The sequence below is a fragment of the Paralichthys olivaceus genome, chromosome 24 (genome assembly GCF_024713975.1).
Source record: "Paralichthys olivaceus isolate ysfri-2021 chromosome 24, ASM2471397v2, whole genome shotgun sequence".
Classification (NCBI taxonomy): domain Eukaryota; kingdom Metazoa; phylum Chordata; class Actinopteri; order Pleuronectiformes; family Paralichthyidae; genus Paralichthys; species Paralichthys olivaceus.
The window spans coordinates 1,111,549-1,124,515 of NC_091116.1; the positions used below are offsets into that span (position 1 = coordinate 1,111,549).

The 12,967-nt window shown below is 39.9% G+C and overlaps 1 long non-coding RNA gene across 1 annotated transcript; it reads left to right on the plus strand.

The window, feature by feature from the left end:
* The first annotated feature begins 460 nt into the window (after positions 1-460).
* Positions 461-12,711, plus strand: LOC138406980 (uncharacterized). The gene is made up of 2 exons (XR_011240375.1): positions 461-3,215; positions 4,410-12,711. It is a non-coding gene; the product is annotated as an uncharacterized lncRNA (long non-coding RNA).
* The last annotated feature ends 256 nt before the right edge of the window (positions 12,712-12,967 follow it).

Genomic DNA, 12,967 nt, shown 5'->3' on the forward strand with positions numbered 1-12,967 from the left:
AGTAATTAACCAAAAAATGGTAAATACACTGAGATTCTCAGACGTTTTGTTTTAACCACGATAAATAGGAACACGTGTGAGCAAGACTTCCCCCCCAAAATACATTACAAAACACAATAGAATGAAATACCACAATAAAATGAAATACTTGTTCTACTACTACTACTACTTATGGTGAGTATACTGATGACATGATGCTATTGTGATTGTTAATAACAGTATGTAACAATAATACTATATAATGATAATATTTATAATAATATAGTAGAAATATGTGTTCTGCTGCTGCTTCATTGGAGAAAAAAAAACATTCAGCCCCTCTGCCCTGTCCAAGATGAAACACTAAAACATTTGACTTCGGCTAACAATAGTCTTTGGCTTCCACTGACTGCATTTCCACTGGGTTTGCACTCAAAATAACTGCTTTTTAATGCTTTGTGAGTGTGGGAATCATGGGGATTGTGACTTGATCAGGTGGATGCAATGGTTTTTTTTGTCCACCAGATTGAGGTCATTGACCACTGATCACAACAGTTTTTTCAAGCTTCAACATCTTGAATCAACTTTATCAGTGTTCAAGTCAAGTCAACTTTATGATCAATAATGCCATATGTGCAGGACATACAGAGAATTGAAATAGTGTTTCCCTCTTATCCCCGGTGATAACAAGAGTATAAATATTTCAGATATGGCGAGATGAACCAAATGAACGGTATAAATAGAAACAGAATTATCAGTGGAATATCAATAGAAATATGGCAATGTGAACAGAATTACAGTAAACATATAAATGAGATGCTCTCCAAAAAAAAATCCACCACTACAAACGTGCTCCTAACACTATTCTGGAGGAACAATTTGGACTTCCACACTTTTTCACTCCTGACCGTCCCCTATCATTATTATTTTCATTTATTGTTCACTTCATTTGTTGTTGTTGTTGCTGCTTTTTGGTGTGATGTTTTAAATCCATGTTTTATTTTGCTACACAGGACAACGCCTTGAATACATCGATTTTATTGCATTAATATACAATACATAATACAATCAAATGAAATACGACAATAGAATGAAATACAACAATAGAATGAAATACAACAATAGAATGAAATACTTGTACTTCTACTACTACTACTAATGGTAACCGTACTGATGACATGATGGTCGTGTGTTTGTTAACAACAGTATGTAATAATGTAATAATAACAACACACTTTGGATCTCTCTGTGTGTATGTAATTATAATAACACTATATAATAATCATATTTATAATAATATAGTAGTAATATGGGTCTGTTGTACTGCTGCTACTGCTGCTACATTCACTACTGACCGTCCCATTCGCTTATAATGGAGAGTGTTTTTCCCTGAATATCTCAGGGACCGAAGGTCGTAGCTGCCGGCCACTGCCACCAATGGAAAGAGCACCCCTGAAAATGGGGGGGTAGCCAAAGTCCTGAGTCTCTGGCACCCCGGAAAATAGCGTGTCCACGGAGCCGGACGCGGACACGCTTGGCTATTATCCCCTTACCTAACCCTAACCCCTAACCCTAACCCTAACCCTAACCCACCCACAGACACACACACACACTCATTTATTTATTTTAATAAATATCAATAACTATGTCATTGACGTGTCTTTTTTCTCCCATGTCCCTCTCTCTCTCATTGCAGGCATCTCTGACTCCAGAACTGAAGGAGTTATTATTATCTGACTTATCATCATTATTATTATTATTATTAACAACAATACTTAATTAATTATTATATGAATTGTTGCTGCTATCATTAATAATCAATAACTTCTTTACACTGTTATTGTTTAAATTTTAACTAGTCAGAGCTGATACCTGATGTTGCTCAAGTGTTCCGGTCTCTCTCGCCTCCTCCTCACCACTGTTTCTCTGCTCTCCCCAACCAGTAGAGGCAGATGACCATCCACATTGAACCTGGTTCTGCTAGAGGTGTCTCCCTGTAAGTGAGGTAGTTTTTACTCTTCACAGTTGCCAAAGTGCTTGCTGATTGTGGGAACTGTTAGGTTTCTCTATATTAAGCAAGATTTTAAGGTCTTGACCTTCTATGTAAAGTTCCTTGAGATAATATATATTATCATTTGGCGCTATACAAATAAAATTGAATTGAATTGAATAGGTGATGGGAAAATAATAACAATAATTAATTGAGCAGTAGTATCGCAATATATTCAGTAAACTGTACAAAAATAATAATATGTTTTTTCTTCTTTCATGAACATATTTTCCACTTCATATTATGCACACATAAAATTAACAAAACATTCATAGCATCTGTAAACAATACTATATAACAACACTCAAGCATACTATCTATATAACAACAGATCTGAACTGTGTTTGTTCTCAAGTGGGTTGTTTTATACATTTTTAATAACGTTATACGGATCACATTATAGCGTGACATGTTTCTGGTTAAGATTAAAAGTATGCTGACAGAAATTTCATGCGTGCCCCTTTAAGGGACTAGTGACACTACAGGCAGGGCCTGCGTGATGCTGCAGCAGAGACCTGATGGAGAGAGCAGAGGATAAAATGGAGAAAAACGAGCTTTAATAAGCAGAAAAAGAGTGAAAAAAGTTGATTTAGCAGTTGAAAAATATAACTTACCTGGTCGGGAACTGACGGGGATTTTATGAGAACTAAGTCACACTGGTTTTGGTGAGTTTTGTTTTTATTTTCTTGCAATTTTGCTGCGTTGTACCTTTTTAGCGGAAAGCTAATGCTAAACGTAGCTATTCACAAGGAAATGCTCCGTCATAACCTGTTTATCAGTAAATTTTTTGGGTTTATGAAGACTGTGAATGTTACAAAAGTGTCTGTAAGCTGTATAAATGAAAGGTATGCGCTGTAGTTTGTGTGGGAGACGGAGCCGTGAGTTGAAAGAGACCGCTCCGCTGCCATTTTGAGACGAAAAAACACCGTAGCAGTAACGTTACAAGTCAGAAACTGTGAAACATTTATTTGTGTGATTTGAGGATTTAAAAAGAGATTATTTGTGTTTATGACCTGTTACACAGGTCAGGTTTTTTGCTCGGTTTGAAGCTGGGTCGGAGCAAGGACTGTGCACACACAGACGGGATTCAAGATGGCGAGCCAGACCCAGACCTTCACCTTCAACTCATCTACTCCTTCGCGCTAGTGAGGAAATCTTCGGCTTATGGTGACTCGCCGCCAGAGTGGTAGGAGTATCAGGAACTAGTTTGATCTGAACTGATTGATTTATTATTATTTTCGGACTAAATCGAACTGAAACTTTTCATTGAACCGAACACTTGAACTCATGTTGAACTCGATTCGAAAGTGTCATACTTTTATTTGCATGTTGAGTTCATATTTTCTGAGTGTGATTGGAAATGATTGTGGTCCACTTTGATTTGATTATGTAACTGAAGGTATTCTCTTACATTTAAAAGAAAGGGAAAAAAGAGTTAACTCAGGAGGAAAAATTCTAAAAATAGATGCAACCTAGGAGAAAAAAGACTGGTTTAACTTAACTTAGATTAGCTTTACTGAAATAAACTAGGAGAACTAAAGAACGAAAGGAAAGAGTGAAATACTCTTTTCAATTATACTTGCCTTAGTATTAGGAACCTGCAGGGTATTTGTTTTGTTTTCTGTACTGTATTTTATATGTGTGTTTTGCATTCAGTAAATTGCCGGCCTTTTGTACTTAGAGCAACGGTCTCTGGTGTGATTATTCTTGCTTCCCACTCCTTAGAACCTAGAACTGGTCCAGTGGCGCAGTAAGTGGGGTGATACCGGTGCTACAAATTCAATTCAATTTTATTTGTATAGCGCCAAATGATAATATACATTATCTCAAGGAGCTTTACATAGAAGGTCAAGACATTAAAATATTGTTTGATATAGAGAAACCTAACAGTTCCCACAATGAGCAAGCACTTTGGTGACTGTGAAGAGTAAAAACTCCCTCACTTACAGGGAGAAACCTCTAGCAGAACCAGGTTCAATGTGGACGGTCATCTGCCTCTACTGGTTGGGGTGAGCAGAGAAAAATGGGGAGAGAAGAGAAACAGTGGGGAGGGGGAGGCGAGAGACCGGAACACTTGAGCACCATCAGGTATCAGCTCTGACTAGTTAAAATGTAAACGATAACAGTGTAAAGAAGTTATTGATTATTAATGATAGCAGCAACAATTCATATAATAATTAATTAAGTATTGTGGAGAAGTGCTCTGTGGATGATGGGAGTTTCCCCAGCAGTCTAGACCTATAGCAGCTTAAGGGATGGTTCAGGACTCACCTGATCCAGCCAGGCTTTATCAAAAAGGAATGTTTTAAGTTTAACTTTAAATGCACAGAAGGTGTCTGCCTGGTAGCTGAATGCTCTACCTCATGTTCTACTCTTACAGACTCTTGGAACCACACGAGAGCCTGTGTTTTGGGAACGAAAACACCTACTGTCTTCACCTACTGTAGATGGTTGAGAGAGAGTCTGAGCCAGGGACAGTAAATATGGTTGAGGTTCCATCAATAAGGTGAGTAATTAAAAATGTGATACCTTACAATATACTGTGATGTAAACTGTGTTCTGAGAATGTTTTGGAAATCTGTGGGGATTTATGTAGGTAACATTAATTTGACAACCTTTACCATTTCTATTGGGGAGCCAATTTCACGGCTATGCTCAGTATCAAATTCTAAATCCACATTAAAAAATTGGGGGGTAAAAAAAATGAAAAGATGAGGAGGGCAGTTGATTTTCATGTGATTTTTACTATGTTGTAGACTGGTTTGTTTTAAATGTCCCCAGGCAAAATGGAACGTGCGTAACTTGTAGGTACTACAGTACCAGTATAGTGCCTGGAAAAGATAATATTGGTTACATGCATGATGCCTCGAGCTGCAACTGACAAGTAACACAGAAAGTGAGGGTAAACAAATGCACGTAAGAGGCATTGTCATCATCCACAGGGTCTTCTCCTGTGTCTTTTCACTCTGTAATGTGTATACTGATGACTGCCGCAGCTGGCATGACAACAGATTACTTTTCAAATTTGCTGATGACTCTGTGACAGTCAGTCTCCTCCATGCGGATGAGAACAGCCATGGTCCCATTGTGGATTGCGAATCTGTATTGTTGTGACTGCCTTTTTACTACTAAATGTGACAAAAACCAAGGACATGAGTTTTAGGCATCAGCCCTCAAACTCTCAGAGTACTATCATCAAGGGGCAGGTGGTAGACTTTGTAAAGAACTACGGTACAAGTACCATGGGATGATTATTAACTATGATCTCTCTGATGACTATGTCCCTGATGATGGCTGTTTGTATTACGGATAGCATGTGGCTGATCCTTTATTCAGTAGAACATGTAGTAACATGTCCATGTTCCATGCTGTTTATTTAAAAATAATTTACTTGTCTTCTTGTACAATGCTCAATGATATAGATATCCATTCCAGATTTCTGCATCATACCTTGGAATTGTATCCATAATTAATTATGAAAATAAATCCAGTTTATGATTTGTGATATATGACAATTTGATTCTGACTGATCATAATTCAAGGTCAGCTTTAATTTGCCTCAATTCAAGATACCTTAAATTAAGTTTAAAGTTAGAATGTCATTGTGGAAATCCTGAACTAGAATTGTGACTAATGAAGCATTGTGTTAGTTCATGCAGGACACGGAGTCATGTGCTCAGCTATACCGATAGGTTTATGGGTGCTCGTCAGTCACCCACCAATCACAGCCCATTCTCTCACCAAAGCGGTCCCTTTAAATACGACCTCATCCTCACTGATCCCTGCGAAGCTCTAACACTTTTAGCACTGTAATGGAAATTTTACATTCGTGTATGTATAATTGCATAAACAGACATGTATGTGGAGGACTGACCAAATGGTTGATTGTTCATCTAAAAGGGCAACTTTAAGGTTTACTGTGGTGGCTTAAGAGACTTGAGTTTAATGGCCTCGAGAAACCACAACTTTATGGTATCTCGTATCTCTGATTGGGATCAAACAACTGGGATCTCACAGGGGGGGAGTCATCCACAGAACATGTAAACAAAAGGACAGGATGTCTCCTCCACTGAGTGAAAATACAGAAGGGTAATATATACCTTTGCATGCTTAGTGGGAGGGGGCTGTGAGTTATAAGAACACAGATTCTCCTATGTTCTTTGCTCATTTGTGCATGTCAATCAGGTGATGTGTACTAATGAGTCCATCTGCAGATGGTGAATTAAACTTAAAAAAAGAAGTGTTTGACTTTGTGCTTGTTTCACAGAAACTGCCACCACAGCACCGAGTCCAAACACGGTTGTGGTAAATCATCTTAAACAAAAGTACCTTGCCTGCTACGCCCACTGGGCGCTCTGCATATGTCCCCTGTTTTATCTCAGCACACTGCTCGGCTAACCAGGGAACATCCAAAGAATGGAGCCTTCAGCGCCAATCATAACTGTGTCCCCATTTGCAACAAATGGGTAAAGCATGACAAAGGGTTCCTGACTGAACTCGGAATTAAATGGTTAATATCTGAAACTATAATAGTTCAACTGAATTGTAGATATCTAATGTCATTTTAATTCTACCATTACCTGTCTTGACATGTACTGTAGATGCTTGAGAGAGTGTCTGAGCCAGGGACAGTAGACATCACTGAGGTTCCATCAATAATGTGAGTATTGAAACACATGATATTTTACAATATACTGTGATGCAGATTCTCAGAAAGTTACAGAAATTTGTGGGGAAAAATTGTTTGCAGATGCTATGAATGTCGTGTTAATTTCTGACACTCAGTTCACATTTATAGAGTTGGCTTGTTTTGTCAAGAAATCATCCATGTAAATTAAAAGAACATGGAACAAATTATTTATCATGTATTGCTATATTTATTTCTTTACCATTTTCACTTTCAGTGTGGCCAGAGGCATTATGTTTTCAGCTTATCCATCCATCTGTCTGTCCCATTCATGTGAAAGCGATATCTCATGAACAACTACATCATGTAAGTCAAAGGTCGAAAGGTCAAGCTCACTTGACTTTGCATTGTTTTGAATACAAAGGAAATATCATTACATGTGGCACAAACATTCACTTGGCCTCAATGATGACTTGAATAGAATTCAGTTGTCAAAGATCAAATGGCAAGGTCACTAGGACCTCACAAAGCACACTTCTTGCCTTGTAAATGCGATACGCGCAGTACCTCAAAGTAATGGTTAATATTTACCAGTGTGTTAGGTGAATGTGTATATGTGCTCAGGAAACAATTTGTAATACAGTCTGTTCATGTAGCGTGAAGTAATATTGATAATTACATGACGACGATTAAGTTAACATAAGGCACATCAATCTCCTGCAATGCTAACTGTGCGCTGTCTGTGGAATAGTAGTACACCGTGGCTGTGGAAAAACTATGTGACTAGTGTTGTTGCAAGCAGTCTATTTTAAATTGATTTTTTCAGAAATAATTGCGTTACTGAGTGTACTGTTCTAAATTGTGAGTTGCAATATATTATCAGTATATTAGAAGTAAGCCGAGTTAAAGAATATTTTGTGAAATGCTATATTTGTTTATCTTACATGCTTATGTTTACTTTATTACTGGTATCCAAAGTTGTTTAATGAATGCAGGTGCTAGGTCACAGATTAGACATGTTAAATGTCTGTTTGGATGTACATTGTCTATAGTAATATTTCAGTATAGTCTATTGACGTATGTAATATTTCAGTTCTGTAGATATTCAGCAGTAATTGTACACATTGTGGCATTTGTATTTACAGTAGGTGGTTACCCTGATAATGAGTCATAATACACATGATCTGAGAAAAGTATGTGTCCATTTATCGTTCATTCAAATACTCCCTTTTTCAGGTATTTTACACTAGAAAAACAGCTTCCGGCTATGGCGACCTGAATGTAGTTGTGCTTCCTGGGTCCCAGGGGGAACCTCTACTTAAAACTTGGGGCCCCTGGGTGGTTTTGGGCTCGAACTGAGGTAGGAGGTAGGTGGAAAAAATTTGATCTTTTGACCTGCAACACCCAGAGCTTTAATAACACATAGGGAGCCTTCTGGGGTGAGAGGAGAGGCAGTGTGCAAAATGTCAGAGCTCTAGCTGGTCAGGGGCCCAAACTGCGAATCTTTGATATCATCTACATTTGCCACTGCCTGTTTATATCTTTGAATGACTTCTATTTTTGATATTTTATATTTCATGTTGAATGCTGTTTGCACCGGGGATAAGAGGGAAACGCTATTTCAATTCTCTGTATTTCCTGCACATATGTCATTATTGATCATAAAGTTGACTTGACTTGAACACTGATAAAGTTGATTCAAGATGTTGAATCTAGGAAAAACTGTTGTGATCCGTGGTCAATGACCTCCATCTAGTGGACGAAAAAAACCATTGCACCCACTTTATCAAGTCACAATCCCCATTATTCCTACACTCACAAACCATTAAAAAGCAATGATTTCGAGTGCAAATCCAATGGAAATGCAGTCAGTGGAAACCAAAGACTATTGTTAGCAGTAGTCAAGTGTTTTAGTGTTTCATCTTGGACACTGCCTTTGTTATTTGTCTGTAGCCATGTCCAAACTCTTCCACAAAGGGCCGAGTGGCTGAATGTTTTCTTGCCAATTCAAGATTCAACAATTTTTACTGTCAAATACACACAAGAACACACACGTTCCCCTGTGAATTGAAATTCTTGTGCTGTCCTTTCTGGAATACCAGGGGACCAAAATTGACATTCAAATACAATATTTACATCAAATACAATGAGAATATGAAACATGTTTAAGAGTAAGGTGAAAACAAGGGTAATGAGGTGAGTAGGGTGAGTATTGTGCAAAACTGAGCAGTGCAAATGTATGCAATGTAAATGTAAACAGTACAATTGGAAATAGTTTAATAATGGAGCTAGCTCTCCTGTGAACCCTGCCTGCGGTGGTAAATGCTCTGCAGAGAGGGCAGTGAGTTCTTGATGATTTTTTCTGCTGTCTTCGCCACTCTCTGCAGGCGTTTGCGGTCCATAGTAGATGTGCTGTCGTACCACACGGTGATGCAGCTGGTCAATATGCTCTCAATGATGCAGCTGTAGAAGTTGCTGAGGATCTTAGGAGTCATCCCAAACTTCCTCAGCCTCCTCAGGAAGTACAGCCGCTGTTGAGCCTTCATGACTAGCTGTGTGGTGTTTAATGTCCAGGTGAGGTCCTCACTGAAGTGGACCCCGAGGTATTTAAAGCTGAAATGAATGAAGCAGCAGCAGCACAACAGACACATATTACTACTATATTATTATTACTTTGGCTACCCCCCCATTTTCAGGGGTGCTCTTTCCGTTGGTGGCAGTGCCCGGCAGCTATGACCTTCGGTCCCTGAGATATTCAGGGAAAACACTCCCCATTATAAGCGAATGGGATGGTCAGTAGTGAAAGTTTCACCAAGTGTGGAGGCCCAAATCGTTCCTCCAGAATAGTGATAGGAGCATGTTTCAGGTCATTTGTAGTCTTGGTGGTGGTGGTTTATAGTGGTGGATTTGTTTTGGAGAGCATCACATTTATATTTGTACTGTAATTCTGTTCATACTACCATAATTATATTCCACTGATAATTCTGTTTATATTTATACTGTTCATCCTGCCATATCTGCCATATTTATACTCTTGATATGGTCTAGATTTGACACTGCCTCTGTGTGGCACAAAGCAACTGGAAACAGTGGCTCTGCCTGCACAAAAGCACTGGAGATGACGAAAGAAGCTTCGAGCCACTTTGTGAAGAAAGGTTCATCTTCTGAACTAAAGTTGCAATTTTAAGCTTCTCTCGCCATCTCCAATGCTTTTGTGCACGCAGAGCCACTGTTTTCAGCTGTTTTGTGCACACAGAGCCACTTTATGAATAAATCACATGATGACCAGTGGAGAGACCTTGGACCATCATTTCAGACAGTCAGTGACTGGCATTTAACCATGACGCCTGATCTATTCACCTTGCATGAATGCTTTCAGTTTCAAATTTTCTCCAAATCAGTGTTTTCCTGCCACACGATCATTGTATGTGGTTGATGACTATCTCCATTCTCATATCATGTTGTCAAACCAATCAGATGTTCTCCTGCTTGTAGACTTGCCAGAAATGCTGTGGGCAAAGGACAAATACGATGTGGGCCTCATCAGAAACTGTGACCCAGTTACAATTACCCCAAAATCTGAATATCGACCATGTAAACAATGGTACCCAGTCAGACAGGAAGTTGTGGATAGGATACGCCCTGTTTTTGCATCTCTCTTGCAGGCTGGTGTAATTATCCCCTGCCCTGATTCGCCAGTCCATACTCCACTGTTTCCAGTTAAGAAAATCAGAGTGTTGTATATTGGGGTAGCGATGATGTGAAGATGATGAAGGAATCGCCGATTGACACCGTTTGATTGTTTGAAAGGTTTATTACAAAAAGTTCAGCATCAATACAAGCACTGCAATCTGCCTGGAGAGAGATCTGGGGCCAATGTGAATCTCTTCTCCCTAACAGCTTCAACTCCCTGTTTATATAGGAGAGTTGTTTTTGTGAATCTAAAGAAAACACATCTGGCTTTCATCCAGCCCACCTCATCTGTTTGGTAACAGGGAGGGAAAGGCACCAGCTCAAATTTAGGGTGACAGTTTAAGCCGTGACCTAATGCATTAATGTATACATTCAGTTTTTCTCAGAAAACCTAAACTTATAGGCCTCTGAATTCCTCAGGACCTATGGGCCTCAAACTCAGAGATCAGCTTCCTTTAAAGAGAACACAACACATGACATTTCAGACACCACAAGAGATAAAGGTCAACCTATTGAGTGGTGATTTGTGCAGGATTTGAAGGCTGTGAATGACGCTGTAATTGCTCGATCACCCATTGTTCCCAACCCGTACACGTTGCTTTCCCTAATTCCGCCTGATGCAGAGTGGTTTTCGGTTGTAGATTTATCCGATGCTTTTTTTAAACGTTCCTGTCCACAAGGACAGCCAGTACTGGTTTGCTTTTAACTTTGAAAACAAGGCCTACACATTCAGACGCCTTTGTCGAGGCTACTGTGAGCCTACTTCTCTGCTAAACTTGACCCAGTGGCAGCTGGCCCTCCACAAAGCTTGTGTGCAGTGGCCGCCTGTGAAAAAGCAGTTCTTGCCTCACGTGACATCGTAGGCTACTCTGACTTGACACTTCTTGTTACTCATGCTGTGTCTCTCATTCTCACAGAACAGAAGACCTCACATCTTTCTGCTGCTAGCTGTTCTTCTTGATATGCCCAACATCACAGTGAAACGCTGTTCAACCTTGAATCCAGCCACGCTTCTCCCGCTTCCAGATGACGGGTGGAGAACACAACTGTGTTGCTGAACTACAAGTCCAGTGTTCACCACAACCTGACCTTTCTGATGAACTATGACTTGATTCTGTATGTAAATGGGTCCGCCTCACGTGAACCCGGTCTCTGGTACTAACTTTGTTGGTTTTTCTGTCTATTCTGATAGTGACATTCTCTTCTCTGGTCCTTTTCCTCATCACCTCTCAGCCCAGGCAGCAGAACTCATTGTGCTCACTGAAAGCATGCAAATTGGCTACTGGTAAAACACTCACAGTTTACAAAGACTCCGGATATGCATTTGGTTTCACTCATGATTTTGGTGCTCTCTGCAGGCACAGGTAATTTTTGGTTGTTCACCATGGCCTCACCATTAGAAGGTAAATCTCACTGCTTAGTGATGGTCAACATGTGGTCAAAATGGGTTGAAGCCTTTCCTGCTTCAAAACAAACTGCAAGTGTAGTCACCAAAGCACTGTTACAAGACATCATTCCACAATGGGGGATTCCTAGCAGAATCTAAAGTGACAAAGCTGTCAAACAACTCAGCTCTCATCTAGGAATGGATGTGCGAACACACTGTGCATATCATCCAGCCAGTGGCGGAGCTTTGGAACGAGAAAATGCACACTCAAAACGAAGCTCGCAAAGTGCTGTGAAGACAGAGGTCTCACATGGACAAAGGTCCTGCCTCTGGTGCTGATGTATATGAGGATGAGAAAACGAACCAGGTCTAACCTTTCACCTTATGAGATTCTTTTTGCAACTCCTCCCCACATTGGTGCGGGTCTTTCACCCTCTCCACTTCCCGCCACAGACTTGTGTGATATGCATGATATGTTGTCCTATTGTTCTAACCTGACTAATGCTCTTTCAGACATCAGGAAACAGGTGACATCTTCCCTTCCTCATCCAGTGACTGAACCACTTCACGACCCCCGTCCAGGCGACTTCGTGGTGGTCAAAGACTTTCGGAGAAAGAACTGGCGCTCACTCATGTGGCAAGGCCCCTACCAGGTGCTACTCACAACCCACACTGCAGTGCTGAGAGAGCCACCTGGATCCACACTAACCATTGCAAAGGAGTACTGGCTCCATCTGAACAGCTGACGCCTCCAGCTGAAACCACACACACTGATACTCCCACAGGTTGAGAATCACAGAGAGTGTCGTGTGATTAGCACATGAGCGTTCTGCCACAACAGTTGTCTCTTATGTTTCCTGTTTACCTGACTGTATAAAACCTTCTTCTTTCCCTATTCGGAGTTGTTCCACTCTGAGCATTCATGCTAAGTGTGAAACCCTCTGCAGAGCTTTCTATTAAATGACCTAAAGACAACTGTCTGAGAAACTCTTTATTTTACATCTCAAGATAAATTTCCACCACAAGTGTAACCACCTACTGTAAATACAAATGCCACAATGTGAAATTACAAGTGCAATAAGTACAAACATTTTTTTTTTACATAAAGAGTAATTGACGTTTGGAAAGAATTCAATCCTAAGGGAAGACTATACATTTTTCTCAGCACCACATCAAATATACTCCAGGATAGATAATTTTTTCATGTTCAGTTAGGACAGTTATAGGATCG